Source organism: Micromys minutus, assembly GCF_963924665.1.
Source record: "Micromys minutus genome assembly, chromosome: 22".
NCBI classification, from domain to species: domain Eukaryota; kingdom Metazoa; phylum Chordata; class Mammalia; order Rodentia; family Muridae; genus Micromys; species Micromys minutus.
Genome location: NC_137957.1, coordinates 16,801,811 through 16,823,025, shown reverse-complemented (window position 1 = coordinate 16,823,025; position 21,215 = coordinate 16,801,811). Strand labels below are relative to the sequence as shown.

Sequence of the window (21,215 nt, the reverse complement as noted above, 5' to 3'; positions counted from 1 at the left end):
AGTAAGACAATAAGTTAAATTTTGAAATAATTTCCAGACGTGTTAATACTAAAAGTAACTTCTCCATGAAGAGAAAATTACGCAAAATAAGTATGTCTTACCGGCCAATTCAAACAGTGTTGAGATGAAATGAAAGACATATGAAGACAACTTTATTGTCTTATAATTTCTTAAAGTACTAAGGGAAATTTTATGTTCATATAAAAATATTAAAGGAAATATAAAATAAGAAAAGCTTAAAAGAGACACTTCTCAAACTAAAAGGTGACTGGAAAAGAGATTTTTTTGTACAGAAAAAATATTTTTCTGTACAAGCACAATGAGGATTTTCTTTCCATTATAAATACATAAACGTTTTTTTGTTGGTACCACTTACTATGCCTATTCTCAGCCCTAGGATATTTCTGTACCAATCTCAAATTGGAACTGGGATGCTATCTGCCTTCAAAATGTTGAGTTTTGGCAGAAGCATAGTTCCATGTATAACAGAACTTTTATGCTCTTCTACAAGTCTTTTAAAGTGGTATTCTTATTTAGATGTTAACTAAAACCACCTGTACATTTAAAAGTATAAATCAAAACCTGTTAGACACACTGCTCACTAGTACAATGGATCAAAACTTGTCTCTAGTATGGAAAACGGTCCTGTGTTTATTCAGCAATTTATCTTATGGTTAAAAAGATTAGTGCCTATTTTTTATTAGATATCCTCTGTATTTACATTTTAAACGTTATCCCCTTTCCCCCTCATTCATATCCTCCTTCCCCCTCCCCTTGCTTCCATGAAGGTACTCCCTCTCTCAACCACCCTCTTCACCTTAATGCTTTGGCATTTCCCCTACTCTGGGAAAATGTGCCTTCACTGGACCAAAGGCCAATTCGTATTATTTATACATTTTATTTTAAGGAACTAACATTCCAAAGTTAGCTACATAATAAATGCTATTTTCCCACCACTGGAAAAGCAGAGAAATGATACACAAAGCTCTAATTTCCAAAGCACTATGCGCAAACTGTCTACTACTAAATGTAGCTATCTTGCTTATTAGACTGCCATAGTATGACAAATCATGTCCAGGGAGCTCTTAGGTAGCAATCTAACACACCAAAATGCCTACATGATTCATTCCACTTCATTATGCAAGCACTCAGTAATTTCCCATCATCACAAGAAGGGCAAGTATAGTTCAGTGAGATGCTTTGGAGGACCAGGAATGGTGGTGCATGTATGTAAGTCTAACCTTTAGGAGACTGAGACAGGAGTGGGGGTAATGTCATCTATCTCAGTATCTACCCAAACACAGAATATACAACAGGAGCTCCCTCTCTCGCTCTCACCTCACTGACTTAGGCTGCAAAGAACTTTCAGGTAATAATACCCAGCTAAAATACCAGTATTTTGGCATTTTCTCTTTAATTTTGACACTGCCAACTATTTAGAGTAAGTTTATCAGTTTTCCACTTATGGTAACAGTATCTTGTTTTATTGCTTGTTGATATTTCTACAAAGTAGGGTAACTTTCTTTATAAAAGACAAGGTCTCTTTCATATAGTCCTGGCTGAACTAGAACTCACTATGTAGACCAGGCTGGCCTTGAACACAGAAATCCAGTTGCCTCTGCTGGGATTTAAATGCATGCACCACCAGACCTGCCCTTTTCATTATTCTTATAGTCTCTCTCTTCCTTCCCCCTCCCCCCTGTGTGTGTGCATCGAGAGTGCATGTGCATGTGTGTGTACGTATGGAAATCCAAAAACTTGAGATAATGGGCTCTCTCCCACTATGTGGGCTCAAGGGACTGAACTTAAGTTACTAGACTTGGCAGCAAACATTTTCACTAAGCCATTCTGACACCTGTTTAACAAACCTACTTAACTAAGAGTGGTTTAAGGCTAGTAGTATGGAGATGACTTTTCTCTCCATGTCTCCTAGAGTCTCTGATGACTACAAATCCTAAAGTAAACTCTGTGTTTTAAACTTGGGAAATAGTACTCATGTATCAAGTTCTCTAAATTAATAAACTCATGCTGTTTGAGTCTTCACACCCACCCTCAACCCCACTGACAACCTCCCATCAAAAGTCAGTCAAGGGGCTGGCAACATAGCTAACTGTGTAAAGGTGCTTGCAGCCATACCTGGTGATCTGAGGCCTGAATTCAATCACTGGAACCCACATGGTAGAAGAACAGAACTGATAACCACTACCAATACCCACTCTGCAAACTTTTCAAGAGCTTCTATAGTCTAGACCCAGTCCAGCTAATATTCCTGACATATCTATGATATCTAGACTCAAACTGTTCAAACAGTGGCTCCATTATTTACTAGCTTGGGCCTTACTGGAGTTACCTAACCACTAGATGCTTCAGCAAGGCATTTATAAAAAGAAAGCCAATAATGCATGCCTCATAAAGGTGTTATACAGATCTTCATTTAATAAAAGGACAGGTTCATGTTGGAGGTCCACAAATAATGGTGCTGTTAGTCATTTACAATCCTACACTCAATCTTTGTTTGATCCTAGTTTGTTGACTGTCAAAATTATGCATAGTGGCTGGAGAGATGGCTCGGCAGTTAAGAACACATATTGTTTTTCCAGAAGACTAGAGTTCAAGTCTCAGCGCACACACACACACACACCAGACAACTCAAACTCCATCTGCAGAGGATCTAACACCTCTGATCTCCTCAGGCAAGCATGCAAGCTCACAGACACACAGTTTTAAATAAATAAATAAAAACGTAAAAACTATGTATGAATGACTCCAGACTGAACTGGCTCTAAAATAGTTGATTTTTCCATTTTTTTTTTTAATACTATCTAGGGGACTCAAAGATCCTAAGGGTACCTACCTCTGCCCTTATCACAAGCCTGACATGGCCAAGAATTCTATCCAATATCCTATAATGTGTAGAACAGAGTCTGTCTGTGTCTCTCTGTGTTTCTGTGTGTCTTTCTCTCTTTTCCTCTCCTTCCCTCTCCCAAATATATATAGTTCAAAATTTCAAAACAGTGTTCAAGGTGAGAAAATCTAGTTCAAATCAAAAATACTAAGAAGTGGATTTAGCTCAGTTGGCAGACTGTCTGGCTAGAATGGTAGAGGCTTGCTTGCATTTGAATCCCAGAACAATATAAACTAAGCATGGTAATACTCATATGAGAGATGGTGACCAGGAGTTCAAGGGTAGATACTAAAAAGATCAAGTATGAGGCCAGCCTGGGTTATCTGTCTCAACAAACAATAATTCCAGTTCTCTAAGATATTAGCTAAGTGAACTTCATAGTATAACCCTTCTCTGAGGGGGCATAAAAGATGTATTGTGTTTCACAGAAAGATTGTTAGGGGGAAAAATGAGACAAAAGGCCTAAAAGCAGTAAACTAAAAAATCAGTTCATATACTTCGAAGTAAGATTTCTGTCAGACAGAACTCTGGACTTCTCAAAGATAATTTAAAACTATAAATCACTCATGACATTGAAACTGATTTATTTTCTGTATCATCTATTGAAGTTCAAGGAATTTTAATGCAGAGTTCTAACCTACTTAGATTTCTGTATACTTAACTTATATTCAGTACCTGCTTGTCACAATAGGAACATCCATGACAGTATGAAAATTACCAAGACAAATTAAGAAAATTTACGGGGGTTGGAGAGATGGCTCAGTGGTTAAGAGCACCAACTGCTCTTCCAGAGGTCCTGAGTTCAATTCCCAGCACCCACATGGTGGCTCACAACCATCTGTAATGAGATATGATGCCCTCTTCGGGTAAGACAGTTACAGTGTACTTATATATAAATAAATAAATCTTTAAAAAAAGAAAAAAAAATTACTCTGTGCCCTAAAGAAATGTTTAAATGTTGAGAGCTGTCTGAGACTTCCTGTCCTGGCCGCCATTCTTCCTATGGCCGTACCGGGAGGTATGGGGCTTTGCTCCCTACAAGCAGTGTGCAATGGAGTTGCTCAAAGTGTCTAGGGACAAGCGCACACTCAAGTTCATCAAAAAGAGGGTGGGCACACATATCCGTGCCAAGAGAAAACTGCAGCCAAGAAGGAAGGACTGATGAACCCTTGGCCTCAATAAAAGATTGTTCCTACAAAAAAAGAAAACCAAAAAAAAAAAGAGCTGTCTGAGTGCAAAACAAATACATTTAATTCAGGAGGCAATAAAAAGCACATGAGCTGGTGGGCAAAATTCATACAAATTGTGGAGAACACAAACACAATGAAACAAAATTAGATAAATCTGAGAGAAAAGTCATTGTTTAGTTAACAGGATCCTGGCTATGCAATAGGATCACTTAAAGATCACCAGCACAGGGGCGATAATCTGTCATTTTAGCCACACGTGGCTCAATTCAGATGATGGCAATGTATCTGAACAGGTTTAAGAATTATTTAAGTGATACTTTAAATGCATACGACATTTAATGGAAGTTTACGGAATCTTGATTTCTGCAAACCACTTTAATTACCTTAATGCTGTAAGGCAGAGTAAGACCAAAAGGACAGATACCCGAATATCTGCAAAGGCTGAGCTCCAGCATGTCCACGGGTGTTACAAGCAACTTTTAAAATGCACAAATGTAGCGATTATTTTTAAGCCAACAATTTAAAGAAATGAGCAATTCCTATCTAAAGTTTATATAAATACAAGACACTAGTTTTGCAAATGTCAGCAGGCTTAAGATCCTTTTCTAAAGGAATTGTATCTCTTTGTTTTGATTAGTATCTTAATTTGCCTTTAGTTTCAAAATTCAGTTTGCCAACATTATTCCTCTCAAAGCCTCAGGAACTTCATTCCTAGTTTTAAGCTACATTAAAGGGAAATAAACACATGCAAACCAAGGCAGAAGTGGGCATGAAGTGCTTGTTGATGCTCACAGAAATTTAGACACATCTGATGGTCAACTCTGTTTGCTCTACCATGAAACTAGAGAAAGATAGAATTATTAGTACTTCTTTCAGTGAGACCAACACTGGACACCTTTAAACCAACAGAGAACACTGTCTAATTGTGTGTTTTCACTTCAGAGAAGACTGGTCAGAGTACTCTTTAAAAGTCCACACAATGTGGCCAGGCATAGTGGCACATGCCTCTGATCCTAGCACTCCAGAGACAGAGGCGAGCAGATATTTATTTATTTATCTATTTATTATAAGCACACTGTAGCTGTCTTCAGTCACACTAGAAGAGGGCATCAGATCCCGTTACAGATGGTCGTGAACCACCATGTGGCTGTTGGAATTGAACTCAGGACCTCTGGAAAAGCAGTCAGTGCTCTTAACCACTGAGCCATCTCTCTAGCCCATGTCTGAATTTCTAAGCCAGCCTGGTCTACATTACAAATTTCAGGACTACCAAGGCTACAGCGAAACCGTGTCTCAAAAAATAAACAAGAGTCCATATAACATAAAGATGTTACTGTCCTCCTCCTCATAACAATCCTTACAAAGAACTACTCCAGTTTTGTGTGCGTGTGTTCACACTTACCCCTATATACTCTTAGCCCTAGAAATCCTCTCCACTCCTTCTCCTTTCTCCTCGGACTCTAGCAATCAGACAATTATACTCACTCTCATTTGCCTCTGCTTCTCTATAACCTCCTTTAAGACCTCAGCTCATGGCAATCCAGAAATTGGGGTTCCCTAGATAGAACTAATGACATATTTCCTGTTTCTCACTTCCTCCCCAGCTTTTATCATTAATGTAAATCGACTAGAACAGTGAAAAAACCAACCTTCATTCTGCCACCATCTCTTCCGTCCTAACACACTTCTCTCCAGTTTTTCTGCTCCACAGGCTTTGCTGCCCCAAACACTGATCACAAAACTCACAATGGCTCAGTAGTAAGGATGCTTGCAACCATGCCTGTTGACCTGAGCTCAATTCCCAGAATTCACAAGGTGGAGAACCAACCCCTCAACCTCCAGCCTCCATATGAGTACATGCTAAACATGGTCTTAGAGATTTTGAATGTAAGTTAGGAAACAAAAGATTATTAGCTGGTACATACAAAAGAAATCAAGACCCCAACCCTTTGAGAGATTAGTGACACCCCTCCATAAAGACTCATGAATCAAAGGTATACTTAAAACAAGTGGTGCCACATAATTATGTGTTTGTGTATCTGATATTTACAAAGAAAATAAACCTTCAGAATTTACCAACTGCTATTTTTAAATTTTACTAATTATAGCTCAAGAAACCTCAAGTACTGAATATGATCAGAACACTGTCAATTATATTAATTATAAGCACATGTAAGGGATTAATATGTACACACACAGAGAGAAGCACTAAAGTTCATGTATAAAGACAATGGTTTTTTTCAATCCCAACTTGAAGAACACCTAAATTAAAAAAAGAAAAAAAAAAAACTTTTAAAATGGGGAAGACTTTGGACTAGGAAAGTGTTTGTGCACTTCAAGTAGAGCTTTATAAAGCACCCTCGTACATGAGCTTGGAAGGCAGTAGTGCTGAGAGATACAGAGACTGTGAAGGCCAATTCCAGAAGTTCCAGAGGGCAACAATATGAACACTTGGTTTAGATCATTCTTGTGATGTTCCGACAAAGAATGAGGCTGTTTTCTGCCCCTATCCTAAGAACTTGCCGAAGGCTAAATTTTGAAGTAATGGACTCATTTCTTTGGCAGAGATTTCAAGACAGCCTAACACTACTCTGTCACATGGTTGTTCGGAATCACTCTGAGGAGGCAGGTTTACAATGAAAAAGACAAAGTGAGGCAAAAAGAAATGCAACATGGACAGTTTGAAGAGGGAAAAAGAACACCAGGAACAATGTTGCAGCCAAGTCTTGCAGAGAGACAAGGATATTAAGGGGAGGCCTGATCTGCACTGAGATAAAGGGAAGGGTGACCTTAGGGCAAGACCTCATCCAGCTAAACTCATAAAATAAGGCCTGATGAATTTTGTACTGCTAAAAAGAAACAATAAAAAGCCACTGCAAGTATGATTGAAGAGGGCCAGCGTCTATCCCAAACTGCAGTTGAACCTGCCAGTGTGACCCAGGTGTTGCTGACTTTAGAGTTCTAACTTGTCACATGAACAAAGGAGTCATGGAACCCCCTCCATAGTTTCAGAGAGCCACAGAAGCCAGAAATCAAGAGTCCCTGCAAGGCCACTGCATCAAGTCATGAAAGCAAAGCTTGGGTGGATGAGGATCCCAAGATATCGGAGATGTTGGTGCTATAGGTCAGCTAGGACAAGGACAACTGTACATAGGGAGCAGACGCAGCATGAGAGAGGTGATCGCAAAGCTGGAGGAATGGAGCCATCTAACACCTTCAAAAGCAGACATGAAGCTACAGTATTTGGGGGTTGCCCTACTGGGTTTTGTCTTACTGTGGTCCAGCAGTTTTTCAGTGTTTCTATTCATTCCTTCTCAGACAGCAATGTATATTCCTTGTCACTCTATGTTGGAAGTATCTGATTTGCTTTTCAGTTTTCAGTTAAGAGAGTTACAGTTAAGAAATCACTTACAATCTCAAAATAAATTTGGACGTTGGACTTTAAAATTAAAAGTGTTCTTGAGACTGTGAAAGACTATGTGAACTTCTGAAACTAGACTAAATCATTTAGGGGACTGTGGTGGTCTGATTCAAACAACCCCCAACCCCACCTCAAAGTCTTAGGCATCTGCATTCTTGTTCCTAGTTGATGGCCTTTTTACACTGTTTAGGAGGTATGACTTTGCTGAAGAAGTGCAATGGGGGCAGGCTTTGCGGTTTCAAAAGCCATGTGCCATTCCTAGTTTGCACTCTCTGCTTCATGCTTGTGGTGCCCTCAACTCTGAGCTTCCAGTTCCAGTTGCCACGTCTGCTTACTACCATGTTTCCTACCTTCATGCCAATGCACCTTTAACCTTTTGGAACTGGAAGGTAGTTATAAGTATCAGCTAAGGTCATGTGACCAATTGTAGAAATGATTGTAATTGACCTCCACACATGCACCATGGCACCCATTCACCCCCAATAATCACATAAACAATAACTGTTTCCAAATAGAGAATCTAGGAGCTGTAGACATGTCTTGGTGATATAGAGTACTTGTTTCCCTTATAGAGGACTTGGGATTGATTCCCAGCACCTACATGGTAACTCACAATCATTAATTCCAATTCCAGGGGATCTGATGGCCTCTTCTGACCTTCATAGGTATCAGGCACAAGCATGGTGTCCATACACACAGGCAGGCAAAACATTCATAAGCATAACATTAATAAAGTTGAAAAAAAAGTTTTAAGAGCTGTAAAGTTGGCTCACAGGTTAAAAGCACTGGTTGCTTTTACAGAGAACGATGGCTCAATTCCCAGTACACACATGGCAGCTCACAATGTCTGTAACTCCAGTTCCAACACATTATACATATATCCATGCAGGCAAAATACTCATACACCTAAAATAACAAAATAAATCTAAAATAAAAGTTTTAAATAGAAAATCTATTTGGGGGGCTAGAGAGATGGCTTAGCAGTTAAGAGCACTGCTCTTTCAGAGGTCCGGAGTTCAAATCCCAGAAACCACATGGTTGTTCACAATCATCTGTAATGGGATCCGATGCCCTTTGGTGTGTCTAAAGACAGCTATAGTGTACTCATATACATAAAATAAGTAAATCTTTAAAAAAAATCTATTTTGTAAAAAAAAAAATTTCTGAATCTCAATTCAAGATTAATAAAATAAGAGTGATTTGCTTTTTTAAATGTCCTAGTAAAGTAAAATGCAAACCAAAACTACATATTGGGCTCTGAATACTGAAAAGGCTGGTGTGCCAGATGAGGAAGACAGCACTCTAAGAACAGAGATGCACACACCTATAGCCACAGCTCTCTTAAAGCCCAAATTAACCCATGCTTAGCAAATAAACAAAGATGAAAACAGAGAAAGGAAACTGATCAGATCCGAAACCACTAAGAAATTTCAACAGGAATAATAATGTCTTTTCTTTTACTTCAATTGCTTCTACACCCAGCTCACTTACAAGGTCTTTAAGCTATAGTCCCCATACACCCATGTCCAACATAATCGGGGAGGTGGGAGGGGACATGCTTTGAAGACCAGGCTGGCCTCAAAGTCAGAGATCTGACCTGCCTGGTGGTGATACAAACACCAACACCACCTGACCATTATTTTTAAAAATAATTATGTTTAATTTTTACCCCACAATATACCCTTACTTTTTAAAGAAAAAAAAAATCAGACGTCAAGACAAGATCTAAAGAATAAAATAACAGGGGATTAAGGATAGAGGTCAAATGTAAGGAAGCTACCCAAGTCTTTCAGACACTCAAAATTATGTAATGACTGAAATGGTGACCTAAATGGCATCCAGCACCTCTGTAGTATGTAAAACCATACATAGATATTTGAACCTATGCAGATCTAGGTACAAATCCTGATTCATTATTATCTACTTGACTTTGGGGGTTACTGAGCTCCTGACACCTCAGTCTCTAAAATATAAGATAGAAATCAGAATAATAATTCAGTAGAAATCCTTTTAAAATGTCAACCTGACCCTTCTGCAGAAATAAAGGTCTGCAGCTCTCCCCTGACTCCCTGCACTGGTACAATATTCTAAGTAAACTGCTTTCTTAGTGTCCCACCTTCTGCTCTTACCAAATGAACAAGTTGCTTAATAAGAGCCAGTTTCTTATTCCTATACCCATTAGTGTCAACTTGTTACTATAATTAGGTAAACTGATGAATTATAAGTAAAAAGAGACTTTTTAATGAAAAGTTTAAAAAGACTCAAAAGGCTAACTTAAAAAAAAAAAGTATTGTGTATGTGTGTGTGAGAGAGATGTGGAAGTCAGAAGACAACTCATAGAAGTAGGTTCTCTCCTAGCATAAGGGTCAGGTTTAGGTCATAAGGCTTGGCAGCAGTTACCTTTCATTGGTTGAGCCATCCTGTTGGGTCCCAGCCCATTTTCTACAGTTATGAATTTTGATGTATTTTAGACAGTTTTAAAAGAACAGAAGAGGTGGGCTGGGGGGATGGCTCTGGTTACAATTGTTTGATGCTCTTCAAGAGGCTCGAAGTTCAGCTCCTAGCCCCACAGCAGGCGGCTCACACTGCAGTTACTCCCTCCAGAAGATCCAACATTTATCTTCTGGTTCCTATAGACAAGGACACAATAAAAGAAGCAGGGACAGTGGTACACACCAACAGTCAAAGAGACTCAGGAGACCTCAGGATAGTGGTACACACCAACAGTCAAAGAGTCAAAAATTAGGAGAGTCATCTCAAAACAAACAAATGCCTACAGAAAGTTTGTATTTTACAGTATAATACACAAAAGTTACTCATGTTCTCTCCTATAATAAAAAAGAACACTATTAGGATACTCAACAAATAATGCCTCGTGGGTTATGTATTATGCTAAAAAGGCAGCCTAGAATTTTATTCAAAGGGCATATCCAAAAAGAAAGCCCTTGACCTTATGTGGGGAACTGAGTAAGAGGATACAGATTTCAGTTAAATTTTTGAAATGTGGTTCTGCCCAATGACAGGTGCCTTTACTCCCAGCTACTCCATAAGCTGAGACAAAATGTCTGATTTCAATCTCAGCAATATAGAAAAACTTCGCCCTTTATTTCCTGCCACCACCATGCCATCCAGACTGAGAAGACCTAGAAACTCTGGGGCCACGGGGGCCACGTAAGCCACGGCCACAGTCACATAGGTAAACACCACAAGCACCCAGGAGGCCGTGGCAATGCTGGAGGCGGCATCCCCACAGGACCAACTTTGACAAAGCTGGTATGAGGCATTAGCACTTGAGAGGAACCAGAGCTTCTGCCCAACTGGATGAATTATGGACACTGGTCAGCAAGCAGACAGGGGTCAACGCAGCGAAAAACAAGACTGGAGCTGCTCCCATCACTGATGTTGTTCGTTCAGGCTACTAAAGTTCTTGGGAAGGGAAAGCTCCCTAAGCAACCTGTCATCGTGAAGGCCAACTTTTTCGGCAGAAGAGCTGAAGAGAAGATAAAGGGTGTTGGAGGTGCTTGTGTTCTTATGGCTTTAAGCTACCAGGTTAATTAAATGCTAAAAAAAAAGTTTATCATAAGTCTGTTTGTGATTTCCCACAAATAATTTTTCAATTATATACTCAATATATCATATATGAAATCTTTGTATGTAATGCTCAAAGCTTTCTGTTATTATGAAGTTTAAATAAAACTATGTACTTAATGACACACAATGACTACTATTTATTGAACACTAAATTTAAATTCTGTTTCTAGGCCGGAGATGTAGCTCAATGGTAAGAGTGCTTGTCTATCATGAACATGGCCCTGGGTTTATCTCTAGCATCATTTTCTTAAATCCTATTGCACTTTTAGAGTTCTGTTCTCTTTTGTGATCTGATGATCTGATGATCAGTTAGATGGTAATGTGTTTGCCTAGCATGTCCAAAACCTGGTGCTTAATCCCCAACACTATATTAACAGAGATTATGCACTTGTATAATGTTCTATGTGTGGTGGTACATACCTAAAATCCCAGCCTTGAGAGGTGGAGGCGGGACAATCAGAAGTTCAAGCAAAGTCAGGTCCAGGAAGGTGGCTCAGTGCGTAAAAGTACTTAATTTAGTTTGTTTAACTAACCCTAGCCCTTGTCAACTCTTTACAATTCAGATTCTTCCTCCTCCTCTTCCTCCTCCTCTTCTTCCATTAAGCTCCTTGTGTTCAGCTTCAGTGTGGTTTGATTGACACTTCATTGTCTACATGCAGCAACATATCTTGAGACGGTTCAGTTGGTCATGCAGGGCCGCCTTCAGGTGCAACAGGGTCTCCTCTCCTTCAGAGCTCCTGCAGTCGACTCAACATCCTCTTCCACTTCCTAAGAGCACTGCCTTCAACTGCCATATAGAATTTTCTTACGCATATTTAATTCAAATTTATCAATGGCTTGATATAATACACTAGACAGTGTTCTATCACACACATCTGCCTTAGCCACACAGTAGCACACCTACATCAGCACGTGGGAGACTGAGAAGGACTGCCTGCCCCAGTACTAGGCCAGCTTGGGCTACACAGTAAATTCCAGGCCAACCCAGGTTACACAGTGAGACCCTACCTTAAAATTTTAAAAAAGCGGGGCTGGAGAGATGCTTCAGCAGTTAAGAGCACTGACTGCTCTTCCAGAGGTCCTGAGTTCAATTCCCAGCAACCACATGATGGCTCACAACCATTTGGAATGGATCTGATGCCCTCTCTGGTGTGTCTGAAGACAGTAACAGTGTGTGTGTGTGTGTGTGTGTGTGTGTGTGTGTAAAATAAATCTAATAATAATAATAACAACAACAGTAATAATAATAATAAAAAGACAGGGAGAGTGCCACGGGCCTTTAAACCCAGTATTTGAGAGGCAGAGACAGGATTTTTGCATTTTAAATCAGCCTGGTCTACATAGTAAATTTCAGGACAGTCAGGGCTATGGAAAGAAACCAGGTCTCAAAAACAAACAAACAAACAGTTTAAAGAAAAAAAATGGGGAAGAAGGGAGGAAGGAGGGAAGAAAAAGGACAATCATTTTCTATAAACTCATTTTCTATCCAATGACTAGCATGGCTCTTGAAACACAGTACTGTCCAAGAACTACTTACTGCATCAAGCAGTAGATAGACCCATGGTCTAACCTGTTCATTACCCAAGTCCTTCCTTCTAGCACTAACTCAGAATAGAAGGTAGAGGTGGCATAGTCCTGTGATCTTAGCGACTCAAAGGTCGAGACTATCGGTGCTACAGTGGGAGACAGAAATCCCAAGAAAGAAAAAGGAGTCTGGATAAGGGCCCAGCTTCTACTAATTCACTAGCCCAAAGGAAAATATTAACCAGCATTACACCCCAGTATCAACATATCAATATAATTAAGTCACTCCTCTGATTATCCAAACCTTTTGGATTTATTGATTTGGTTTTATGTGCATGAGTGTTGTGCTTACATGTATGTGTGCCTGCAATGCCTGACGCCCATGGAATTCACAAGAGGCTATTGATCCCTAAGTTACACAGACAGTTGTCAGCCACCATGTGAGTGCTCGGGATCAAACCTGGGTCCTCCCTCTGCAAGAGAAACAAGTGCTCTTAACAGCTGAGCCAACTCTCCATCCAATTATCCAAATCCTAAGGGCTTGTTTAACAACCAGAAAAAGAACTGAGCTGATACCAGAAAATCTTCCTCACTAACTTCTGTCACTTGCTGCAGATTTTCTTTGCTACATAAAAGTTCTTTATGAGAAGAGCTAAAGTTATGCAAAATAGTAGAAACTCCTTCCATAAAGCCTTAAGTTCTCAACAATTATTTACAATTATGACTATTATACAAATATACACATTGTCTCTACATTCACATATAAATATACTATAATATATAAGTACACTGGAATTACTACCTTTTCAGTAATCTGTTTTAGCCAGCAATCATGGATATGTTATTCGTACACTTAATAGTACAAGTATATAACCATTAACAGCAATTTCAACAAAATACAACTGCCACAAAGATTAAAATAAAATCATGGAAGTCGAACAGATTGGCTCATGCCCATAATCACCACTGAGAGGTTGAGGCAGAAGGACTGCCACAAGTTTTCTAGCCAGCTAAGACAATATAGAACTTCCATGATATGACCTGAACGCACACACACATGCACATATGCACACACACACACAACCGTGCACACACAGTCACAAAGAACTCAAGAGGAAGAACATGAAAATCATGAATTCAAAGTGATTGTATCAGGAGCCAGTCTGAAAACAAACAAGACATCAAGAGAACCTCAACTTAGAAAATAACTCGCAAGATGGATCAGTAGGTAAAACCTGGGAACCTGAGTTTAATCCTTGTGACACATTGTGAAAGGAGCTGTTCTTTAATTGTGCATGTTAAATATTTACAAATTAAGTAATTACTATTACAATGTACAAAGCTCTGGGTTCAATCTATAGCTCCACCAATACAGAGAGATGGGGAGGGAGGAAAATAAGACTATAGATATCAAAGACTTTTCAACTTATAAAAAAAGTATTTTGGGCTATTTCCCCTACATTTTTGGGGTACTCATCCAACTCATTTGCTACTGGGAATACTTGGTAGAAAAAAAAAACCCTCAACATTATTAAAATAAATGAATTACACATGATTTTTCTTTTTGGTTTTCCACAAATAGTTATATACAGGAAAAGTCTACGCCCACACCATCTTTAATATCTAAGACAGCAAAACCTCTAAGGCACTTTCGCTGCTTCAACTTAGTGTCAACATTTTGTCCTAGGTATCTCAATACAAACTCAAAGATCTCTACACATCACCTAGCTTTTTTAATTGCCCAAGCTCAAGTACCCAAAGAAAACTAATGTTAATATCTTAACTCAGTTGCCTAGAGTAAGTTTGTGCCTTAAAGCCCTGTGTCCTCCCCCACCCTAAGTGAGCAAGGGCGTGTAAGCTTCATCTAGACAACGATTTCCATTAACAGTTGTGTATCCTAAGGGAGACTTCCATGCCTCTACTTGCATGGCCCACAGTGCACCATGCCCCACACTCTCTCCCCTTCACTAGGGACCATTTGATTACTCGTATTCTATGTGCACAGGATTTACTTGCTACAGTGAATGAAAGGTTCTCCTCACTGGAGCTTCAGCTATCTTTCCTGCATGAGGAGAAAGGAAAGCCAGTTTCTGCTGTTCCACGATGTCAAAGGCGAGCTACTTATCTTGTTAGCTGATAAACAGTGATGACTTAAAGCAGCACCCCACCAGCATTCCCATGCCAGCAATCCATCACTTCTCGCAGTAAACGCCTGCAGATGGTCTGCATGGCTCCTTGTGCAAGTGCCGCAAGTACTAGTTGGGAAAGAATCGGGATTGTGCTCCATAGTATTTGGAATCACCAATGCACTCCTCCAGGGGAGCAGCATAGAATGTACCCTGAACCTAACTTGAACGTGCATAAATAGATAAGATGAACAGTCTTCTCCAACACCTCAAATACTATCTAAGCCAAGACTGAGTTTTCACTGAGCCATCATCTTTTAAAAGGGGTAGAGAGACCAACAGAGCACTGCCAATTCTTATTCTGCCAAGAGCTCACTCACCACCCACCCCGATCCATCCATCTGTCTGTCTCTCCTGCCAGGAATGGTGGCTCACTCCTATAAAATAAGCAACTGAAAGATGAGGCAAAGAGTCACATGTTTCAGGACAATCTTGGCTAGTAGAGGGTTCAAGACCAGCCTGTACTACATAAGGGGCTACCTGAAAAACAAAAACAAAAAAGCCAACTGTATATGATCATTATGACTTCATCAAAGAACTAATGTGTTTCCTTCAAAACTAGTAAATGATAATTTTAGGAAAATAGGATTATTTTTTAAATTCAGTAAGTTTATTCTTAAAAGACTACATTTCTCCTCTCATGAATCAAGTGGCAATAGTATCAGAGACTGACATGACACTTTTACACACATCAGCCTATGAGAAGCACAGGTCCATTGGCTAGGGCTCCAAGAGGAAAGCAGCAAAAGTGCACGCTAAGAACAATTATTAACCTCGGCAATAACAAGGACGTCTGCGGACTCCGAAAGCCACAGATGAAGAATTTTAACTCAGATTGTATGTCCTAGAGTAACTGCCAACCACCAAGCTACCCTCTCCCAGTGGCACACAGTGCACTTTCATCTAGCCACTCTTGACACCAATGACAACCAGAGCAGTTCCCAGACAGTTTGTAGGAGTGAGAGGTTATAGCCTTGGCCATTACTCAGACTAAAGCTAAATGGAACTCCTGACCTTTGCCTCACTAATACCAAGCTCAGTGAAACTAAACCAACCATCCCAGACAAAGCACACCCCCCCCCCTCCGCCCCAGACACACTGCTGTAGGGCTCTCTGGACATCTCCCAGCACCTGTGATGCAGTGAAAACCATATTCTTGAAAAGCTAAAGATGTTAATTCTTAAGAAGAAAATAAATGCTTCTACAGCAACTCTGACTAAAAACAAGCCTGTCTTTAAAAAGTTACAACCCTGAACCTCATTCTGCAAACTATTATGATCTTTTACATCTTAAAATACATTTTTTCCATTTAACTACCCAAAATGCAAAGACATGAAATCTCACAGATTTCATAGCTCCTAAAAAAAAAATCTTGAAGTAAAACATAATCTCCACATATATGATAGATATGAGTATCTTGATCTTTCATCCCTCTATGGTAATCAGAGCATTTGAATAAAATTATTCATGTTAATCAAAAGTACTTCTATTGGGTTGGAAACAAAGCTTGGTACATCTCCTGAGATGCCTGAAGTCTTGGGCTTGACTCCCACATCATAAAAATGGTATTATAAAAGAGCCAAAGGGAAAAATATATAGATACCATTTTACAAAAGGCAATATTAACTATATTAACAGGCACACATAATGTCTTTGAATATCAGAGGTTCTTAATATCGAAATAAAAATGAAATTCATACACACAAAAAAATAAATGAAATACCACAATTCCTTCTAAATCTTCACACAACACTCACTAGACACATGCCCAAAGACTCCCAAAGAGCTTGAGCTCCCTGGAAACTAAACATGGCACAACAGTCTTGCCAGCAAAGTCGAGAAATTTCTATTTCTTGATTCTGTTGTTAGTTGTTGGGGGAGGGCTGTAAGGAGGGTGTGCGAATGTATGTGTCTGTCTGTCTGTCTGTCTTCGAAGACAGGTGAGTCACCGAGGCCTGCATGTGGAGGTCAGAACACCTAGCAAGGCTAGTGCACCCTTTCCTACCATGTGATGAGACAGGGCAGCAGCACCTTCACCTGCTGAGTCATCAACAGCCCCTTGACAGGAATTTTAATGAACAGATTTCTTTCTCCTCCATCTGAATTTATAGTTCAAAGAAACAACCCAGATTAGCAAACTCCTTATCCATTGCACACAACAGTCTCCTGACTGTTTCTCTTCATTTTAAGCAGATGCAGTTAAATGCAGGTGAGGTTCTGCTTCTGCTGTTTTGATTTCCTTTTCCCTTTACTCAGTCCCTTGGCACTTTCATCTCCTTACACAGACTCAATATCTATCTGAATAATCTATTTGTATTTTCTCTATATATAAAATAGCTCTAACCTCTCTCTTGAACTGAAAACCAACATTGCCAAAAGCTTCTAAATAGTTCCTGTGTGTAAGTATAATAAATAAACAAACAAACAAACAAACAACAAACCAACCAACCCTCAGCATGCCTGGCCTGATAGCACACATTGGTAATCACAGCTTCTCTGGAGATTAGGGCAAAACTGTGAGTTTAAGGCTACCCTATCTTTAAAAAATGAAACCTAATTATGCAACTCCTTGCTCATATTCCTAGCTAACAGTCCAATTGTGGACATCCACATTAGAGAATACAGGTTTTCACTCCGGCTCCTCTAAGCTCTCCTCTCCTGCTGGGGCCTTGTTCTCGCTGCCCCAGCATCCCTCACAGTATGCACAGCAGTATATTAATAGTGTGCCATAATAAATCATTCTGCACACTAAACTATTGCAAGGTACACACTTCTTGTTTTCTTCAAAATGTTGAGCTTCTAAATATAGCATCTAAACATGCTCCACAATCCAGCCTTGACTTAAATTGCAAGCTTCATCTCTAATTCCAAAACAAACCATCCAGGTCATCTGGGACACTAACTTTTTCTCCACATCATGAGCCTTCTCATCTCCAAAATTGTCGCTCTCTTAATATGAAAGGCCTTCCTTATCCACAAATCCGACCTCCTGAGTCTTTGTTTTAGAACAGTTTAACCCTCAGTCACCAACTAATTTAAGATTGCCAGTTTAAGAGTAGGGTATGGAGGGACATGCCTGTAATCCCAAGCAGAGGAAGGAGACCACAGGTGAGAAGTTCAAGGTCAGTCCTGTCTCAGAAACTGCATTAAATATAGAGTACAAACTTATTGGGACCTAGTACCATGAAGCAGAAACACCAGCTTTCTGACAAGACAAGGCTGGCTTCAAATGCAAACAGCTCTGCTAGCCACGTAACTCTATGGTAGTTAACGGACATATTTGAGATGATGGTATCCTGACTGTTCAGAGAGATGTCTACACACGGAGACCCCTGTATCAAAAGAAAGAAGCTTTTAAGTCCTTGAGAAAACACAACTATAACAGTACTAACACATAATAGCAGTGGTCTACCCTCAGTGTTACCCCGTGCCTCTGTGCTGTAACATATGACTTACACTATAACAAACATTTCGCTTTTGTACAAGCCCAAATTTTAGATTAAACCCATCAATGTGGGTAAGTAACTTACATATACTTTTTGTTTTCAGAGTCTTCATTTGTTGTGAACAGGGTCAGCCTGACTAGTAGCTTACTATTATCCAGACAGATATTAATTTATACTGTAAACTTCTGTACAAATATCTTACATCCCCACTAGATTCAAATTCCTAAAGTCAGACTTAATCTTTGTGACTCAGAGTGCTAAGCACAGTATGTTTCATGAAGCACTCAACACCTCCCTCCAAATTAAGTCCCAATTTAGAGGAGGTTTAATATTCCTAGACAGTACAATTCAACACTTCACTTTTTCAACATGCCTTGGAAAATTATCAAAACATGAATATGAAGTTATAATGGCTTTATCTTTGTTTTTCCCTACATGGTTCACTAAAAGTCTGATGCATAGAAAATGCTCAGTATTATTTTAATTGACTTGAGCAATAGTTAAGTTACAATGCCTGTAAGTATCTGATTTCCACCACTTTCTTTTGCTTTTAAAACTCCCACAGTTTTTCCTTCAAAACACATAGTTTTTCCTTGTATCCAGAATACAAATACATAATCAAATCTGACTTGACTCATTTCCCAGACTTTAATTCAACATCCCAATCTTGGGCTCTGAACCAATGAGTACTTCAAATACTAGGAACCTACTGCATCTATCTGAGTCTAAACACTGTGCAATTTAGCCTCACATTTTCCCACAAGTATAGAAAATGCATCCCCTTTCTTTAATATCAACAACCTTGACACAGATTTGGGGAGCTGGAGAGATTGCTCACATGTAAAGCACTTGCTGAGCAGGCATGAGGACCTGAATTGGTATCTACACATCTACAGCACCCACATAAAAACTAGAAGCTGGGGCATGTGCCTATAACCACTAGACCTGGAATGGGGACACGGAGCAAACACAGGAGGGTCCCTGGTGCTTACAGGCCCCAGCAAAAAGCACAAGCTCCAGGCTCAGGAGACCCTGTCTCAAAATGATAATGATATTGATCATGATCATGGCGATGGGTAGTCTAGGAATGTGAACCTCTGGCATTACACACACAGAGAATTTTTTTATTTTATTTTATTTTTTTGCATAAGACAGTTTATGGAACTTGTCGCTCCGGATCATCCCCCTCATTCATGATACTATCTTCCCTTCCAGTAGTGAAAGGAGGGAGGATAAGTACAAGAAAGAAAGAAACACAGACGAGACAAAAACAAAACAGTATAAATCCTAATGTAAGCATAAGAAGTGCAGATAATGTCACTAGTTTTATAGAGAAGACTTGTGTATACTTGACGCTACAACAACAAGATCATCTGCAACAAATAAACTATCTGATTATAATTTAAAACTCAATAAAATCGGAAAATAACTCATTATATCCTACAAACCTTTCATTGGTAGTTTATCACCTAGACTCCGTTTACTAACAGTGCCTACAAGATTTTCTTCTCTAGGAAATTCTCAGTGTGTTGGAGCTAAACACTTTATACGCTTAAATCAGCAAACACCTCTGTCCAGCTGTGGGAACCTCTGAGTTGCAATAGCTGGACTACACAAAGAACCTCTGAGGAGAAACTGAGGACAATTTTTTTTTCCGGCTCAAGAAATGACAGTTCCAAGTATGAAAGTAGACAAAATTGGGTAGAAAAGAATACCATTCTGCAACCCTTTGCAGTTAACTTGTGCAATGTCCCGGCTGAAGACTGAACTCTTACAACTGTGACTTCGGATGATCGCAGGAATTTGGAAGACTGATTAGAGAATAGCATTTTTTTTTTTTAACGTCAGTAAGAACACAGGGAAACTCATCTAAATCTACTAATTCTCCTCTAATCTTTGTTTTTGAAGAAGCAACTCCCAACATTTTCGACTTTCAAGTGAGCAAAGACCTCTCGAGGAACGGTACTGCCTCAGTGACCGACCCTAGCATCCAGACCCAGTTAAGTCTCGAGCCGAGTCCAAAGCGAACCCTGACGCAGATCTAGATGAGAAGCCCCGCACGAGATGGCCAGCATCCACACTAGGATTGCCCCACCCTCGGACTACACCCCTGGGACACAGGATAATTACTGAGCCGGGAAGGGGGGGACAGACCCAAGAGGCGACGAAAATCGGGCACTGATGTCTGGGGCAGTCTGGCTGTCCCGGTCCCCGGCGTCCGGGTGCACAGACCCCGACAGCGGAGGCACCGAGTCCACTTGCCCCAGCAAAGAGGGGGTCGCAGCAAGGACGGCCCGGCCCCGCTCCAGAGTCCCCTCGGCGGCCGCGGCTCCGGGAACCCCGCCCACTCCGCGGCCCCGCATCGCGCCTCTTCCCAGCCCGCGGGCCGCGCGCGCTCCACGGCGGCCGACGACCCCCTTCCCGGACCCCGACAGCTGAACCTGCAGCGGACAGCCGGGTCCGAGGCTCGCCCGCCCGGCTCAGGCCCTGCTCGGCCTCCCCGGCTACTCACCGTCTGCGCCAAGGCGCTGCGAGGGCGCAGGGTGGCGGCCGCAGAGCTCCTCACTCTCTCCCCGACCCGACCCCCTACTCGGAGCCGACGGAGCCTCGGCGCCTGTGTCTACCAGGCCTCTCTCCAGCCCGAACCCTAGACAAGCACTTCCGGGGGAGCGGGGGAGGGCAGAGTTTGGCACCGGAACTGCTCCCAGGCTGGAGCTGCCAGCCCTCCCGGGAGGGGCGGAGCCTCGGCCGCCGGCGCCAGCGGACCCGCCCCCGGGCTCCTCGCTAACCCCTGTGGTCCCGCGGGCCCCAGGCGGCGACAAACACTCCTTATTTTAATGGCTGTTAGGATCGTTCCCTTGCAGCCATCTAAATTCTACAGAGGCTCGGAGAATCTAGTTTAGCCCAGTGCATTCACCCGGCTTGCCGACGGGCCCGCGGTGCTATCCTTAC

At 40.8% G+C, this 21,215-nt stretch overlaps 1 protein-coding gene and 2 pseudogenes across 4 annotated transcripts in view; 1 reads left to right on the top strand and 2 right to left on the bottom strand.

Annotated features, from left to right (window-relative positions):
• Positions 1-20,903, bottom strand: part of FRS2 (fibroblast growth factor receptor substrate 2) — a 62,665-nt gene extending 41,762 nt beyond the window's left edge. For both annotated transcript variants that reach the window (XM_080935343.1, XM_080935342.1), the window contains exon 1: positions 20,776-20,903. The gene's annotated coding sequence lies outside the window, so the exon portion shown is untranslated. The remainder of the gene's footprint in view (positions 1-20,775) is intronic.
• Positions 10,638-11,074, top strand: LOC308434904 (large ribosomal subunit protein uL15-like; annotated as a pseudogene). The gene has a single exon. The product of its transcript is annotated as a large ribosomal subunit protein uL15-like (transcript).
• On the bottom strand, positions 11,660-11,862 carry LOC308434903 (snRNA-activating protein complex subunit 5-like; annotated as a pseudogene). Its single transcript has one exon. The product of its transcript is annotated as an snRNA-activating protein complex subunit 5-like (transcript).
• Positions 20,904-21,215: the final 312 nt, after the last annotated feature.